Genomic DNA, 14,779 nt, shown 5'->3' with positions numbered 1-14,779 from the left:
AAAACCATGTATGTATTAAATGATTTAATTCTCAAAAGAAACCAAATAAATCGGTCATTACTACTATTGTCCTTATTACAAGTCAGGAAACTAAGGCACAGAGAGGCTAAGTAGATTGCCCAAAATTATACTCCTACGAAGTGACAGAACAAAGGTTCAAACCAAGATAGTCTAGAAATAGAGTCCATGATTTTAACCAGCAAGTGTGGGATATATTTAAAAAGTGTGGGATATACCAAAATGTTATAGAATTGTATATACTTAGGTGGTAGAGATGTTGGTCATTTTCAACTTCTTTGTGCTTTTATGTATTTTTCACTTCATCTATTATGAATACAAATATTTCTATAATTAGGAATAAAGTATCTTTAATATACTTTTTAAGTATTCTTAGTAGCTTCCACACCTCTCACTTACGTTCATCAAAAAGCTTTAAAAATAAGTTTTCTTTTTTCAGATATGCCTATTTGATGTATTAATGCCGTGTCATTAAACCAACAAAACATTGGAATAGCCTTCTTCAGGGAAGGGGTTTACAAATCGGTCCCCTATAGATGGCATAATCATGATTCACAAGTCTTGCATTAGTTGAATAAAGAAAAGGGCAACCAATATATGCTAAGAGCCTCAGAATGAACAAATTAGAGAGAATAGACTATAGGCCTTCAGGGCGTAAACATGAAGACAAGTAAATATGTTCAACCCATATAAAGTACAAAGACACTTTGAAGTTAGGAATTAGATTCTCATAAAAGCCAGGCAAAGGTAGGTGGGGGGGATGGGTTAAATAGATAAAGGAGATTAAGGGGTACAAGTTTCCCTTCATAAAATAAGTCATAGAAATGAAAAGTACAGCATAGGGAATATAATCAATAATCTTATAATAATATCAGCATCATATCGTGATAAATGGTAACTATGCTTATCATGGTATGCACTGAGCAATGTATAGAATTGTTGAATAAATATGTTGTATCCCTGAAACTAATATCATATTGTATGTTAATTATACATCAATTAAAACAATAACATCAGGAAAAGTGGCCTACAGGGACTAGGGGATAGAAGAATGGTCAGGCATATGTTATTTGTCCAGAGAGACTTACTAGTCTAGTTGTCATGTCTCTGGTTATCCATTATGGGGCTCACAATTCTTTTTTTTTTTTTAAGATTTTATTTATTTATTTGAAAGAGAGAGCAGAGCAAGAGAGAGAGCACACACAGGAGTGAGGGTTGCAGATGGGGGCGGGGGGAGAAGCAGGCTCCCCGCTGAGCAGGGAGCCAGATGTGGGGCTCAATCCCAGGACCCGGGGATCATAACCTGAGCTGAAGGCAGCCACTTAACCATCTGAGCCACCCAGGTGCCCCAAGAGCTCACAATTTTGTAGCAGCTTTGCCCATTAAAAACAAACAAACAAACAAACACTCTTCTTTTGTATAGAATGGGAAGGAGAGAAGAGAAATTATATCAGTCTGTTGAATTGGGGAATTCCAAACAATAGGCTTCTATACTACAAGCATTACAAGTACTAATGTCTAAAGGCTCTTGGGAACTGTTAGGCAAATCTGTGACACTTATTTCTACCAGTAATGCTATTAGAACATTCAATTGTGTTCTATAAGAATATTAGTGAAACCCATCAAATAATCTAGGGAAACCAGAGCTATGGGAAAATCAGATCCTGATCCAAAGTCCATAACCATGGGTTAGTGCCAATGCCCTAAGAGGTGCCAATATTAGTAAATGAGATTTGGCATCTGTCCTGGAACCAAGACAAGCTACATAAGAACAATGTACTGAGCGCTTCTAATTCATTTCTCTTGAAATAGCTTCTATTTTCTTCCCCTACCCCCTCAATCCTTGATTAAACAACACAGTTTTTACTACAGAGAATTTCTCTACTCCAACCCTCCCCATGTAATTTCAGATTGTATTTCTTCATCGGTGTTTTTCACAATGGTTCCTTCCCTCAGTAGCACTCAATGACTTGTGGTCTTACAAAAAAACAATAACACATTCTAAAATATATATATTTTTTTTTATTTCACCACAACATTGCATCAGAGAATGCAAAATATAGGCATCAATTGCCATGTATGGAATCTTCTCCATTTTCATATTTGTTACTGTCAGGTAGGAAAAAACAGATATAGTAATTATGTAGAAAGTCACAGCAGAGTTATTTTGTATCAGGTAGAAATTTTGACATAAGCAGTTTAAAAAAAGAAATCCATCTGTCCTTTTATAAAATTAGCATATTTATTTGGGGACAGTGCTTATATCCTTAATTATCAAAATAGAGATAATATAATTGCAAATATTTTCAAAAGAGAAGTCATATATTTTCTTCTTGGGTTATAAAATGCCAGTTTTGATTACAGAAAAAAGTATTTAAAATTTTCCAAATAGACCTGTAGCATTTTAAGAAATAATTGTGCCACTTTCATTTAGGAGAAAAGTAGCAAAATAAATTAGGTAAAAATTGCCTAAGACAACTGGCAGTTCAAAGAAAAATGTGTTCTTTACTCCTGTGCTCATAAAATAATAACATGCCAATATATTATCTTTAAAGTTTAATATCATCATGTTGAGATTATGTGGGTCCACCAAATGATTTTCTTCAAGTATTTATGGAACTTGAACACAGGGGTGCTTTGGTATTGTACCCAGGCTTTGAGGATCTATTTTATAGAATATATGTAAATTTGTCTAGTCACTATGCATTCCCCTGGGCTAGGGGGGTTGGACAATGATGGCGGGCAAAACCATTGAAATAAAGGAGAGAAAAGAATAAATGTCTCATCACCAGAGGAGCTTAAAGTCAAGAAGACAGCTGTACCGATGTTCAAAATATTATGGCCACACATTTTGTGAAGTAACATGTCAAGTATATAGCACAAACTGAATTTTTAAGTTCATAAAAGTTCAACTAAAGACATGCTGATTTTAAAATAATGAGTGGTTGGGGCACCTGGGCTGCTCAGTCTGTTGAGCATCAAACTCTTGGTTCTGGCTTATGTCATGATCTCAGGCTTGTGAAATAAGCCCTGAGTCAGGCTCCGTGCTCAACGGGGAGTCTGCTTTAGATTCTCTCCCTCTGGCCCTCCCCCCCACTCATGCATTTTTCTCTCTCTCAAATAAAGAAATCCTTAAAAAAGAAAATAAAAAGTATGTTTCAGATTAATACGAGACATCTGAGAGAAGATAGTCTATGGAAAATTAAGGTAAAGGCCTGGAGAAATACTGGGAAATCTAGTTAGAAATGCAGATTCAGAGTCATAGGAATTCTTGGTCATAAGTGAAACCATTAAAGAAAGAGATACATAAAACAGATCTATGAGTCTTAGAGATTATCCATAGTTATCAGGTTAGGAAAAGAAAAACAAAGGAATAGCTTATTACATAGACTAAAATGGTAACTTTGATGCAAAATCAAAATATATTTCCAATTTTCCATAACTCACCTATAAAAAAATGAGTAAAGGGGAAATAACTGGATGAAAGACTACTTTATACTACTCTAAGAGACTATCATGTCTTTTGTCCAGGACATTGAGCCTTTCTCCTGATCCATTAGCTAATATTAATCTTACCTGTAAATAAAATTTTGGAGATGGATTTCCATTTAGCTTGACCACAAAGAAAAAGAAAATGTTTATATGATGATAAGCTTCTTGGGGATAGAGGATCAGTATTTGCTGGCTATCAAAAAAGTAGTATACCACACCACTTCCAACTAAATGATGAATAACAAATTAGAACATTACCATTGTTCTTTAGCTAAATTCCTTCAAATGTGTTGGAGTAAAGCTCAGACTGAGAAATACTATTATTAATGACAATGTCTTTAAAGAAAAAAAAAAAAAAAAGTAACTTGAGCCCGAACAACGGGATTCCTACTGCATCTACAGTCTGTACTGTTGGCTCTTCATCCCTAGGCATGCAGTTTTCAAGTTCCTTACTTGAAAAAAATCTTTGTCCTTCAGACAAAGGGCTGCAGTGCACATCTGCATGTACAAGATGCTGACTTGCCTTATACATCTAAGGCACATCAACCACAGAAGTTTAATGAATCACTTTCTTACCTGCCCTTGACCTTGCTGAGAATGCTCTGTGTGCAGGAATCAAGAAACCTGTGAGGCCATCTGCTGTGAGTCAGCCTTTGACCAGTTTCCCCTATCCAGCTCTCACTCTGAAAGTAACATCGCACGCACAGACATTTTTCATACACATGCAAGTGTCCCCGAATTTTGGCCACAGGGGAGCCTTCTTCAGAAATGCACTGGAGTTGTTTAAAACAAGTTAGGTTTCTGATTTCAAACATGGAATTTGGAAGCTGTGAGTAATCTTAGATATTCTCTTTCTCAAGGTATATGATCTAATTTTAATTCTAAACAAAAAAACGTAAGTAACATTATGCATGTAATAAAATAAATAAAATATACAATAGATGCACAATAAAAGTAAGTCTCTCTCTGTTTCTCTATACCTAGAAGTGACCGGTATTAGCAGTTTTTTTACATCCTTCCTTTTATAAGCTTATAAACAAATATAGTATCATATCATTTTTATAAAATGAAATCACATGATTTGTATTATTCTGCTTTGGTTATAATTAGCAATGAATGCTGGGATCTTTGCATATCAACATATATAGCCTTACCTTACAGTTTTTAAGGACCATGTAATATTTTACTTTATAGAATTATTATACTTTATTTCATCAATCCCCCATTAATGGGCATTATAAATTATGTTCTTTTCTGATTATTTTCTCCTGTTCCAAGCAATTCTGTAATGTTTAGTTTTGCACATCTCAGCATTGTTTCTTGATTATAAATGTGGATTAAAATAGTCAGTGAATTTCAATGTTATTCATTTGTTTTAAATATAAGCAGCAGCATAGCAGGGTTAGAAGACTGACTTTGTAGTCAGGCCCAGCTAGATATGAATCCTAGTAAAGTTATTTACTTCTTTCATTGTCTTTGGGCAAAACACTTAACCCCTCTCTGAGTCTCAGATTTCCTCCTTGCAAAATGGTAAGTCCTGGACAATTAAGATTTTTGAAGTTACCTTTCTTAAAAGATGGTGTAAGTAAGTATTCCAAAACTTGCAGCTAAGAGAAGGAGAAAGAGGAAAAAGAACAAATTCTAAGTGCAGAGCTTTGAAGTCAGAACTGGACTAAGTATCAAGTCTTCTAGATTCCAGATGAACGTTTTTCCAAGTAATTGCATTGAAGTTTCCTAGGCTCCATTTCGTCACCTCTCTTTGCCCACTGACTGTGAGGATATCTTCACCTTGTCTGCCCCACATGGTGCAATGACTAAGAAACTTCTGGCAAAGTCCATATAAAGAGCTAAGAGGAGTCTCAGCAGAATACGACTGTGTTGTTGTCCTTATGGTCTCCTCCCACTGGGGAAGTTTTGAGGACAACACTCAGCCATGACAGCATTTATGGATTGAACGAGAGATTTGATTGTGGCCACAGATGATACACCCTTGATCAATATCCTCTGTGAATCTGGGTGGTGACTGGCTGGCTACTAAGAGGCATTCACTTCAACGATATTCGTGCTAGGTTAAATGGACTCCTTCAAAATGCTACATCACAATCAGACTTTCACATTTGTCTGAAGGAGATAATCATCATTATCTTGAATATATTTTTGAAAATGGCCTTGTGAACTAGACAAAGGAATCACTAACTCTTTTGAGGGGTTTGAGGAAAAGAAGCTTCAGGAGCATTAATCAATTGGCCTGTATCTTTTAGCTCCAAGTTCACTTGTCTTTCTACTATTTTATACTGAATGCCATTGTATTTTAATACAAGAAAATAATGATCTGGCCAGTATATCTTCCTTTAGTTCTGGTCTTAGCTCTTGTAGGAAAAAAGTAGCTTCCTTTCATATATTTTCAGTAATGCCACAGTGAATATAACACAAATTGCTCCATACAGCTATCAAACCTCTCCTTTAACCTAGTATTTATGAATAGCCTCATCTCTATCATGTATGATCTCCAGACTCATCAGACCAATGTCATGTCTCTCAAATATGCCATGCACTCCTTTACTGTCATGCCTTCTCTACTGGTCTTCCTTCAACTTAGAGATACTTTCCTCCATTATCCACCCATGTACATTATATTCTTCTTCCTAAGCAAAACAGATAAAACCTTGACTGAGAAGTCCTTCCTGATTTCTATAGTCACAATGAATTACTCCTTTTGCATAAAGAAAAACAAATATGTACATACCTACAGTGAACTCACATATTCTTCTCCCTTGTATGAAAACTCTTTATATTTTGCCTCCCTGACCAACTGGAAACAATTTGTGTGCAAGACTCATAACTGTGTCCCTTAAGAACTGAACGCCTACCTAGGCATATTTACAATTCCCTTCAACTGGTGTGTCCTTCCTCACTAAATCCTATCCAGTGTTCAAGGACCAGCTGAATACCCCTTTCCCATAAAACCCATTCTAAATTCCATTAGAGAGACATATCATTCTCTTTTGAATTCCATTATCACTTTAGGGCAATTTCTTCTTTCTTATGCTACAGTGGCTTAAGTATATTTTCATTCTTCCAAAAGATTTGGACCTCCATGTAGGTAAGGCTACATTTATTTCGTTTAGCACTGTATCCTCAGAACCCAAGGCACAGTAAGCACTCAACAAAGATTTGTTGTACATATGGAGAAACATATAATCTTCTTGTTCAAATTATCTATATTTACGTCTAATAATTTTTTAATCTCTCACAGTTACTTTTATTCAGAATTCAGTAAGTTTTATTTTGAACCATATGAGATTACCATTCCCCAGGTCATACACAATTGAGTATATGCAATTTAATTTGATTCAACCTAAAAGTTATGGAGTGAATGGGATGACGGATAGATAAGTGAATGAAAACTCACCACAGTTGTAAGTCATGGCATGCATGCATTATAAATCACAACAGAAAGATTATTTCATTTGATGGAAAGTCATTGGGAGGTCAAGGAGGGAGAATTTGCATTAAAGTACGTCACTCTTCCACATGGAAGAAAATACATTTCAAATACATCATTAACCACAGGGAGGACTAGTATAGACTATACAGCCACCAGGCCTTTTTTACCACCACATTCAATTTCCTCTGTGCTCACCAAAATGAAAAATCCCTGTACCTGAGTGAAACAAGTTTGTATCTTCCTTTGTCCTTCCCTGGTGAGAATTTCAGCCAGGAGAAGTCATTTTGCTACACTCCATTGCCAAAGCTGTGCTTGGAGAAGCTGGGTAATCACAAGGGCTCAGAAGCCAGGCCACCTGTACACATCAGGAGACTGCCTTTGCTATGGGACATGTACACAGCAGTTACATAAAGGGTGTGCATTGCCCACACTTTTTAACTAGCATTTGCCCAGCGTGTCCCAGATACCATTAATAGGCTGGGTTTCCCTCCACAGTACTGACAGCCCTTTTGGAATTTATGTTTGTGTCACAGCAGCATTGTGTAGAAATTAAAGCATGGGTTTTAGAGGCTGAAATAACAGGATTCAAATCCCATTTTGTAATTTTTGCTAAATTTGGCCATCTCCCTGCACCTTGATGTCCTTATTTCTAAAATTATTTAAGACTAAAGTTACATTAAAGGTTTTTGTGACTGTTACATGCTTTAGAGGAAGCCAATTTAACAGATTCTCTGTTACAGAGTGGGTGTTTCATAAAGCATAGTTTACAAAAACCTTTCTGGTTCACTTCTACATTGTTTAATATTTCCCTGGATGGAGGACAGAGGTCCACATATATTACATGCAGAGAGAGGTTGCAGAAACCAGGTTTAATCAAAAACCCAGAATATTGAATATATTGCTTAGGAAGTAGTAATACTAAAGTAGAAGAAAAAGAAGCAACAGCAGAAGAAAAGGAGAAAGAGAGAGAGAAAGCGGAGAAGAAGAGAAAGCTATGATTTCTTTAGCACTCACTGTATACCAGGGACTGAGTCCCATGCTTATACTGAGGATCATATAATAAAGTGGACTAAGCGGGACACCTGGGTGGCTCAGGTGTTAAGCGTCTGCCTTCGGCTCAGGTCATGGTCCCAGGGTCCTGGGATCAAGCCCCGCATCGGACTCTCTGCTCAGCGGGAAGCCTGCTTCTCCCTCTCTCACTCCCCCTGCTCGTGTTCCCTCTCTCCCTGTGTCTCTCTCTGTCAAATAAATAAATAAAATCTTTTAAAAAAATCAATAAATAAAAATAAAGTGGACTAAGCATTTCAGAATAGAAAGTGAATAGAAAAGACATAAAAAATGAGAAAGAAAAGATGAGAAATTTAAGAATCAGTCCTAGAAGATTAATATCCTGATAGTAGAAGTTGCAGGGAGTGTGAAGAATAAACACGGAGGAAAGAAAATAATCAAAATAATAATTCAATTTCTCAGAAATAGAGCACATACATTTCTAGATTTCATGGAGACTCATGTATCCATCACAACGGTTGAAGGAAGGCTCATGCCAAGAACATCTTTCTGAATTTCAAAATATTGGGGGGAGGGGAAGAAAAATCTAAAGAAACTTTAAGAGAAAAGGCAATGAATACAAAGAAGGACTCAGAATTATAATGGAAATGGAATTCAATAACATTCTAAAATCTCAGCTAAAAAATGGGTAATTTCCTTCAAAATTCAGAAGGAACAGGTAGATCGTTTCCAAACTAAAATACTATAACCAGTCAAACTACCAGTTAAGTCCCTAATATTTTTGTGGTATTTGCTATATGGCAGGAACTGTTGAAAACACACTACACATAGTAACACATTTGATTCTTTAACGGTCCTAAAAAGATAGGTATTATTATTATTCTCATTTTACATACAAGGAAATGGAGTGACAGATAGGTTAGAATAATGTGTTATGTGGGAAAACCAGAATTTTAAAAATCCACAATCTTGGCCCAGACCTGACATCCTGCACTTTAACCAAAAATAAACTACTAGCCAAATAAATACTGCCTTGATCAGATGTGCTTTTATCATGTTAAACATAAAACCCTTTCATGATAAATTTATGGGAACGTTTTCCTTATCTACAAATACTTACTTTAAAAATAAATATAAAAAAATAAAAATAAAAATAATTATAGGTCGACTCTATAGTTGCTATGTTTTTCTTGCAACCTAAAAAAATCAGGTAATTGATCAAAACCTAACTTTAATTATTATATGGATTTCTATCTATTTCCCCTCCCCAGTCTTTTTCTAATTTTACTAAAAATATTAAGCTTTTCATGGGTTCCATTCGCTTATAAATTTGATGAATGTGTCTATACAGAGCTCATCCTTACCCTGAATTAAAATGCAAACATATTCAGTAGAACAAGAAATATTTTAGCAGAATAAGAATGTTTCTAAAGCTTTAGTCTAAAAACTTGCTTCCAAGAAATTTAACTTTTCCAATGACCCAAATATTCTTTAAGCTCCTCACATCCCTGGGATGTGCACCACCTAATTGAAATAGTTTCATAACCACCCTTGTTCTTTACATGTTTTGTGATGCGACTCAAAGGAGCACATCAATCACTTGGCTAATAAGCATCCTCTGAAGCCCATGGAAACAGAGGGAAATGCTCCCTTTATTCTTCCACTGTGTATTATGTTCCCTAAGCATGTATTATTATTATTCTTATTACCCAGTTGAACTAATCTAATTTTCATTTGGATAAATCATAAGCCAGTAGATTGTCAAGCCTCCCCAACTTATTACTTCACTTCATCCAAAGATTTTACAGCAGAAAACACTGGGGATATTACAGATGGCTCAAAATTATATTTTTTTCTCCCTCTAAAAGCTGTAAAAGTACAAACTCCTATGCAGAAAACTCACATAAATAATTAGCACTGCATTGCATTGGTAAAGAAAAAAATATTTATTTATTTATTTATTTTTAAAGATTTTATTTATTTGACAGAGAGAGACACAGCGAGAGAGGGAACACAAGCAGAGGGAGGGGGAGAGGGAGAAGCAGGCCTCCTACTGATCAGGCAGCCCGATGCCGGCTTGATCCCAGGACCCTGGGATCATGACCTGAGCCGAAGGCAGATGCTTAACGACTGAGCCACCCAGGCGCACCCCCAAAAAATATTTAAAGTAATCCATAAAAATGCAGGGTTAACTCAGTAGATAGTGCTAGTTTTTCTAGATATTCAAATGTGCTCATATTCCTAATATATACTCTAAATCACTTTTAGAGGTGGACATTTTTATGTTTGTTTACTCCAACTTATAATAATAATACTCTAATGGAGTGGGGAATATAGAACCCATCCTCAGTTCAGACCATGTGGTAGGGGACACTTTCTTTACATCCAAGATTGGGGCTGAGCTAAGCTAATCCTCAATCCCAATATTTGGCCCCTAGAAATGGTTTAGTAAAATGTATATCCCCTAACTTGATCTAGCAAAACAAGAACTTTTGTTTAGTACTTAGGAGAAGAGAGTGATTAGGGATCTTACAGATTTAAGATTCTTGGGACATGTAGGGTGAAAGTATGCTGAGAATAAAGCAAACCCGGGACTGAAGCTCAGAAGCAAAAAGAAAGAGGAAACAAGGTCTGCTGACCTCACTTGAGCTATTGGATCAGCCTCTGGAATTTTCCATTATGAGAGCCATTCTGTTTTTAAACCAGGTTGACTTGGTTTTTCAGGCTCTTGTTTAAAAAAAAAAAAGTCTTAAATAAAATTCTACTTACATGCAACTCTGAGGCTGTGTAAATACTTGAGTGATAGATATGTCCATATATGACACTAGAAATCCTGGGTGTTCTAAATACTAGTTTCAGTAGTGTGAAGCTAACAAGTCATTATTTCCATCCTCAAACTACATAGAATTTCTTTCCCAGGATTCTTGTTGATACCTGGTCTTGAGAATCTTGTTCTTCACTTTCTCCTATAAACTACACAAAAACCGTGAATAGAGCTGTCATGTTTCTAATTCTCAGGCAAACAATATTTAATTTCAGTTTGGTCAAGCTTTTGCTAAATCATTTCAGAGATGTGAAATGCATAGGGTTCATTATCAGATTCATTGCTTATTTTGAGATTACTGTTTTTTAAATTTTTACTTTAATTCCAGTATAGTTAACATAGAGTGTTATATTAGTTTCAGGTGTATAATATAGTGAGCAATTGCTCTTTTAACAAATAATAGAGTTTCATGGTGTTCACCAAGAAAGAGCACAGTCCTAGGAGTCAGATTTCCTGTTGCTCTAGACTTGCTAGTTGACAATGAAAACAAATGCTAGGAAAGTCTGTCCCCCTACAACATCCCTGTTGTCCTAACATTCATCTTCAGTATTCTATAGTAATAATTTCTAGATGCACTGGGTTTCTCTTATTTATATTAATAAAACAGAAAGAGGTTTTCCACCATTCTTGTTATCTGGTGCTGTGTAACAAGCCTCCTCAAAATATAATGATCTAAAAATAAAAACACATTTATTCTGCTCATGAAGCTGCATTTCAAGAAGGGCTTGTTTTGTTTCACTTGGTCTCAGTTGGAGGGGCTCGAAGAATGGAGCTAGAGTCATCTGAAGGGTCACAGGCTCATATATCTGGAACCTGGGATGGGAAGGCTCCAACTGCAGTGGGGTGGGGGAGGGCAGAATGCTTGGGGTTCCTTGGGATTCTCTCTCTCTCCATCTCTGTCTCCATTTGATTTGCTCTCCAGCTCCAGCTCTATCATCTCTATTGCTGAATTCTCTAGTCACACAGATTCAGGGAAGCTAGACTTCTTGCATATCAGCTCAGGGCTCCCATGGCACATGTCCCAAGAGAGAGGTAAGCAGAAGCTGTAGCACATTTTTTGATTAGTCTCAGAAATCACACAGCATCACCTCCACTGTTATCTGGGTAGTGAGGCAGTGACACAGACCTGCTCCTTTTTAAGGAGAGTGGAAATACAATCCATCTCTTGATGGAGCAGTTACAAGATTCTGGAAAAGCAGGTGAAACCATAAATGTTGCAGCCATTTTTTTTTTATAAATATACCAAAATCACAATACACAATTATACGTGAGTCACATGCATGTGCATATTTTGGCTTAGGTCATTTTACTTCATTTTAGTCCCAGAAATGTCTGCATCTGATTGTTATATCTAATACTATAATCAGTCATTATTTCTAAAAAACATAGCACTATGTAGGTAGGGAGAAAGGCATACCCCAGTTGTGTGCTAGAAGACAGAGTGAAACCAGCCTCAAATTGAAAATGTCATTCAGTCACCCACATTACAGAAAATTTAAGAGGTCTTCCACATTTGATTGGGTTGGGTAGAATAAAAAAACTTCTCTGCTTTTTTTCTCTTTAATTTGTCAAAAATAGCTACATTAATATTACATTTGTAATGACCCAAGGGAATGCTTTCTTTGGATTTTTGTTCCACCCCTTTAAGAAAACTAGATGTGGTTGTTTTCAAAATAGCCAGTTAACTTTCTGGGTACCTCCCTCAACTTTGTTCAACAACTACTTCCTATGCCCACACAGCTTTCTCCAATACACTGACAAGTTGTCAATAACTAGAGGAGTCAATTTCACAGATGGTCAGAGATACATTTCCACAGATCTGGAAGACAATGGGACATTTCATTTTCACACTGTAAGGGGCTGGTGCTACTTGTTCCATGACAGGTTACAAGGGATGCCTCTCACTTCCTGGTTTTTATCATAACCCCAAACCCTGTGATTCTAAGTCTATCTTTTAAGACAGAAGGACAAAATAAACTTCGAGCATGCCATTTATTTCATCTTCTCAGATCTCTCTCAGTATTGATGGGATTGACTCTGAGAGAGAACTCTATCATTGACCTTGTTATGTAAGGAACAAATAAGTTGTGTACTCCTAAGCTCTCTGACAGGACAGAAGCCTTGAAGACTGTGCCATCCCTTTCCGTGACACAATTAAAATCTCTTCTGAAGAGCAAACAGAACTGTCTTCTGAAGTCGTAAATACTCTTGAACAAGTAAGCACTGTGGGTCTCTGACCTGAGTTTTATGGCTTCTTTTGACTCTCTGCTTTTCAGAATCACAAGTTCACAGTGATTCAACATCCCAATCTCAACTTTGAGAACCAGCATAGTGCAAGAAACATAAAATGATATTCTATTTGTATAGCACCTTAGAGAAAGCTGTAATTTAGAAATTATCATATTGCTGGATACAACATTCAAAGGTACCAATAAAAACCTTTGCTCCTGACTCTTTCTGGGTGCAAGCAGCCTCCAATACCATGGCCATGGCACTGTTTTTGATGATCTGGAGGAACATAGGCATCATGCACATCTGGGTCTAAATCCCATTTCTGCAAATTAACTAGTTCTAGGATCATGGTCAAATGACTTAATAACAAGTGTGTTGGTTTTCTTACTTACAAAATGGGAAGAAGAATAGCAGCTGTTCTGCCAACTGGTGAGAACAAGAGGCTGTAATTAATGAAAACAACGCAGTGTACACTAAGTAATGGTCTATTAAATGATAATAATAAAAGTAATAAAAATGTAAGTTATACTGTATATCATGTTGTATGTTAAAATATACTATATCATAATATTTTAAATTATAAGATTATTATACATTGTGTTTGTATGTCATCATTCAGACAATTCCAGATTCATGGTCTATCTTGGTTTTGATAAAAATGATAATAAAAATGATAATAAAAATTATGAGATGAAGAATCTATCAACATCTTCAGAAATATGTGTTCCCTGGGGCACCTGAGTGGCTGTCAATTAAGCAACTGACTCTTGGTTTCAGCTCAGGTTGATCTCAGGGTCATAAGATTGAGCCCTGCTTAGGGCTCCTCACTTAGTGTGGAGTAAGCTTGGGACTCTCTTTTCGTCTCCCTCTGCCCTTCCTCTCTCCTTTCCCTATCTAAAATAAATAAATAAATATTTTTAAAAAGAAAAAATAAAAAGAAATATGTGTTCCTCATCCCTACCTACTTATTACTGTCTTCAGCATTTTTCTTTGTATAATCTTCCCTTATCTATCACCCATGTCAGCCAGAGTTCTTGCTCTCAACCCTGAACTCCCACTACATCTGCTGTAATTTGATTGTAGCAATGAACACATATTCCCTAATTTTTGTTTTACTGTTTATGCTTTCTTTTCCTCTTTCCTGAGACATTATGAAGGAAGGGATGTTCTCTGAACCCCTGTCCCCTCCCCTGCACAACTGAGCAAAGCTGGAAATTCTTGGGACCACCTTGACTAGTCTCATTAAAATGTATGGCCACCAACCCCCCAGGGGCACCAGTGCTTCCTGGCAATCCTATTTTCTAGCCCTTCACAATTTAGAGGACTGCTTCATGTCTTCTCCTAGCTCAGCAAACCTCTAAAATCTCCTTTTCCTACCTCTCAGCTGATAATTGGCTTCCTCTTTCACTTAAGGAGAGTCAATTAGAAAGAAGTTTCTCAAGCTCCCACCACAGACACACAGGAATCTGAGCCCATACACTCTACCTTTCTTCCTGTGGCTATGTCCGTGGGTCTGCATCCACCGCCAAACCTTTCACTTCCCATCCCCTCTCAGTCTCAGGGGATACTGCTTCAGCAATTTTCTCTTTGCTGGAGAATTCCCCTCAGTGTTCCAACATACCATTATAGTTCTGTCTTTTAAAAAAAAAATCTCTCTCTGGACTCCATTGCCCTCCAGCTACCATCCCATTTCTCTGCTTCTCTTTATACCAAAACTTCTTGAAAGAATTTCTATATCCTCCATCTGCAGTTAATTT

At 36.6% G+C, this 14,779-nt stretch overlaps 1 protein-coding gene across 4 annotated transcripts in view; it reads right to left on the bottom strand.

Moving 5' to 3' along the window:
- Nucleotides 1-14,779, bottom strand: part of LRRC4C (leucine rich repeat containing 4C) — a 1,189,131-nt gene that overhangs the window by 592,651 nt on the left and 581,701 nt on the right. The gene's annotated exons all lie outside the window — the stretch shown is intronic.

This window comes from Callorhinus ursinus, unplaced genomic scaffold (genome assembly GCF_003265705.2).
Source record: "Callorhinus ursinus isolate GAN/ISIS: 27379988/994484 unplaced genomic scaffold, GSC_fseal_2.0 scaffold21, whole genome shotgun sequence".
Taxonomy (NCBI): Eukaryota; Metazoa; Chordata; class Mammalia; order Carnivora; family Otariidae; genus Callorhinus; species Callorhinus ursinus.
The sequence above is the reverse complement of the archived record's forward strand: the minus strand, read 5'-3'. Positions and strand labels throughout refer to the sequence as shown.